The sequence below is a fragment of the Chenopodium album genome, chromosome 2 (genome assembly GCF_948465745.1).
Source record: "Chenopodium album chromosome 2, dcCheAlbu1.1, whole genome shotgun sequence".
Classification (NCBI taxonomy): Eukaryota; Viridiplantae; Streptophyta; class Magnoliopsida; order Caryophyllales; family Amaranthaceae; genus Chenopodium; species Chenopodium album.
In genome coordinates, this window is record NC_137835.1 from 27,742,711 (window position 1) to 27,746,833 (window position 4,123).

Consider the following 4,123-nt stretch of genomic DNA (forward strand, 5'->3'; position numbering starts at 1 on the left):
CTTCTTTACTTTTCCTGCAACACATTATATATACCTAGCATAACAACTAACATTAACGACACTGGCAATAGATTACTTTAAGAGAGGATTAGCTCACTTTTACAGAGATTTATTTTAATTTAAAAGAGATTTGATTTACTTGTATGAGATAAATACTTCCATGGAGATAGGTACCAGACCTAGCTAGCATAACAACATTGACAATCACTTCAACCTTACCATTTTCCACACAACTGACTTTGTTCTCCCTCTAATTTTGATTGCTCAAACTATAATATAAATAATAGTTTCAGTTTTTCTATTTACTTCAAACTATTATTTGTTCACTTTTACTTGATTTTTATCTACATTTTAGATTGATAAAACAATAGGAAACATTAATAATTCAAATTAGCATAGATAGACGTAAAGCAAAACTGAACCGACATATTAAAGATAATAGCAGCCAAATTAAAAACTTATAGTCGAAGCCACATTAGCAAAATAAGACTCTCAAAATGTACAAAGCTCCCACAACTTGTAAGTATAATGTATGGAAACAACATATGTTGTAACACCCCTAGACAACCTGAAATCATAGCCCTATTGATCACATCCTCAACCTCCACACCAAAATCGTTTAGCACCAATTAGCACAAATTTTCTTTTTACTTTTGAGACTAATTGTTTTACTTTTACTAATTTTCTAATTACTTTTAAACATAACAAGAAGCAATAACAATTCATATTCACTCAGTTTGTACGCAAGAAATTTGAATAATTCTCACCAAAATTACATACCTGAAAATTGATTAAGAATAACTAAGTTGGCCTCATTAAATATCAAAATAAAGACTATCATAATTCCAAAAAAATCAAATGAGGAGGTCAATGATTTGTTTAAAATATCTCCAATCAAATTAGTTTGCAATATTTTTCAAACAAATTCATAAACAAAATAACCCTCAAACCCAGAGATAGGAACAAATGGAATTTTATCAGGGTTGTATCCAACCTTCTTGAGGTATGAAGATACTTCCTTGATAGTTTCATCATACCTAGCCTTTGAGCACTTATGATTGGTGGCATCCATCTGTTACATACAATAAACAAACCAAAAGTCAGAATCAACCAATTCAGATACCAAAGTACATGATCATGAATAACCTTGTTACAGCAGCAAATCATTTGCCTGGCACCAAGGGTGAAGGCAAGAAGGGCGTGCTCACGGGTCTGGCCATCCTTAGAGATACCAGCCTCAAAAGCTCCAGTGGTGTAGTCAATAATGAGGATAGCACAGTGAGCCTGGGAGGTACCAGTAATCATGTTCTTGATAAAGGGGCATCAATGACAGTGCAGTAGTACTTATTAGGCCCTGCCTGGATTCCTTGAAATAATTAGGGGATTAAAATCTAATGGGGAAAAACTTAGCAGAGGATCAGTTATAGGGTAAAACTTCATTTTCCTAAAGTTTGGCATTAATTCTAGAGTAAGGATTTCCTCCATTGCCTGCACTAACTTGAACGGACCTTGGTAAGCTCATAAAAATTGGAGTATAAATAATTTTTTGTTGGACTTGGCTTTGGTGGAATAAAGATGGTGGGAGTTGGAAGGTTGAAGGCAGGTTGGTAAAGAGGAGAATGAGAGAAATGGAAATCAGGCGGTGATGTTGAGGGGGAAATCATTTCACTGGGGGGGGGGGGGGGGGCTGGGTAACTTTTACCCCCTTTTTTAGGGGAATATATTACTCCCTTGCAATTTTACTTTCTATCCAGGCAAGTAAAAGTACCAGAATATTTTACTCCTTTACTCTTTCCTCCCTCTTTACTGCCAATCCAGGCAGGGCCTTAGTCTTGAACTTCCTCAGGGCAATATCAATAGTATTACCACGCTCACGCTCAGATCTTGTCAAGCACCCAGGCATACTTAAAGGACCTCACCTATAGTGTCACGAATAACACCCCCTAGACCAACTGAAATCATAGCCCCATTGATCACATCCTCAACTTTCACACCAAAATCGTTTAGCACCAATTAGCACAAATTTTCTATTTACTTTTGAGACTAATTGTTTTACTTTTACTAATTTTCTAATTACTTTTAAACATAACAAGAAGCATTAACAATTCATATTCACTCAGTTGTAAGCAAGAGATTTGAATAATTCTCACCAAAATTACATACCTAAAAATTGATTAAGAATAACTAAGGGTCTGTTCACATTTACTGAACTAAGCTCAACTGAACTGATTGGAGCTGAACTGAACTGATTGGAACTGAACTGAACTGAATTAAGCTGAAATAAATATTTTATGAGAGAGGGAAATTAAGAGCTGAACTGAACTGATTGGAGGTGAACTGAACTAATTGGAGCTGAACTGAACTGAAATTAAGTAAATGTGAACAGGCCCTAAGTTGCCTCATTGAATATCAAAATAAGTAACTATCATAATTCCAACAAAATCAAACAAGGAGGTCAATGATTTGTTTGAAATATCTCAAATCAAATTAGTTTGCAATATTTTTCATAATTCGGACACATTCATAAACTAAATATCAAAAAAATCCAAACATAATTTGCAGCAAAATCCAGTCTAATTTACAAAAAAATAAGATAAAATATCAATCAAACAAATATCGCTTAAACTTTTTATAAGCCTAGAAAAATTTTAAGCTTTATATGAATGGATTTCAAGTTAATTTATAATCGTTTACAAGTTCACAACCTCCGAAACTATAGTCACAATTCAAATTTCACTATTATCAACCCTAAATTCACCATACTGAAAATTAATTAACGATAAACCATAAGTATAGAAATTTAGAGATTTAAAAAAGAGAAGAAAAAAATCATACCTCAAAAGCTGCTTCAATGGATTAAATAAAGCTCGAAAGTTGCTTCAATGGAGAATTGGAAGCTCAAAAGTTGCTTTGATGGAGAATTCATAGCAATGGCTTCAATTAAACATGGGCACGGGCCGTGCCCGTGCCGCCGCGGGCCGTGCCTGGCCGTGCCGGGGTGGCGGCCGTGCCGTGCCGTGCCGTGCCGGCTCCGCGGCGGGCCGTGCCGTGCCGTGCCTGAAATTGGCACACCCCAGCCCACGGCACGGCACGGCCCACGTGCCTAGCGGGCCGTGCCGTGCCGGGCCGCGGGCCAAACCGTGCCGACCTTAATTTATTTTTTATTTTTTTTTTTTAAAAAAAAAAAATAAATGTTAAAAAAAAACGAATTAAAAACAAAAATGCATATAATAAAAAAAAAAATACTAGTGCGATAATCCGAAAACACAAAAAATTGAAGAATAACTTATTTTATTATATGACGGTAGCCGGTACGACCGTACGAATGTACGATAATTCAATAATACAAAATTACAAAATAAGTAATGATAATTAAAAATCGTACAACAGTGTATGAATATTGAATAACTTCATTTATTATACGGAATACGAAGTTCGATAATACAAAAAGAATACAATAGTGTATAATGTAAATATGTAATCATGTAATTATTATTGGTCGTCTTCGTCTTCGCCTTCGTCTTCATCTTCGTCTTCGTCTCCTAGAGGTTCAAGTTCATCCGCCAATTGAGTGGATTGAGAACTAAAAGAAGTCGACGTTCCTTCATCGTCGTCGTTTTGTGCATAAGTACGATCTTGAGAACGAGTTTCGGCATCCAACCAATCCTTGAAGCAAACACACATTTCAAGTGTTTCGGGTTTTAGTCTTGTTCTTCTATCGTCTAGAACTCTTCCCGACGCACTAAAAGCTCTTTCGGAAGCAACGGAGGAGACTTGGATAGCAAAAATATCACGAGCCATTGCCGACAAAATTGGATGTTTCACGGCTTGTGATTTCCACCAATCGAGGATGTCGAGGCCAAACTTCTCTTCATCGTCCATGCCTTTCATGAAGTCGTAACTTAAGTACATTTGCAACTCCGAAACATCGCTTTGAGTTCTCCTAGATGATGATGATTCTGTACCTGAATACTTAGACATCAAGTTAGCAGCTTGTGCAAATAAACCTTTGGCCCGTTTACTTACATTTTTGGATGTTTGAGAAGGGGCAAATCGAGACACGGTTCCATATTTACTTTCATAAACATTATATAAATTAAAAAACTCATCCGTCACCTTATTC

The 4,123-nt window shown here is 36.1% G+C and overlaps 1 long non-coding RNA gene across 1 annotated transcript; it reads right to left on the reverse strand.

Annotated features, from left to right (window-relative positions):
- Positions 1 to 751: 751 nt before the first annotated feature.
- LOC145597798 (uncharacterized) lies at positions 752 to 2,944 on the reverse strand. Its single transcript, XR_014103425.1, has 2 exons — positions 2,836 to 2,944; positions 752 to 1,072 (listed from the first exon to the last, which is right to left on the reverse strand). It is a non-coding gene; the product is annotated as an uncharacterized LOC145597798 (long non-coding RNA).
- Between the last annotated feature and the right edge of the window lie 1,179 nt (positions 2,945 to 4,123).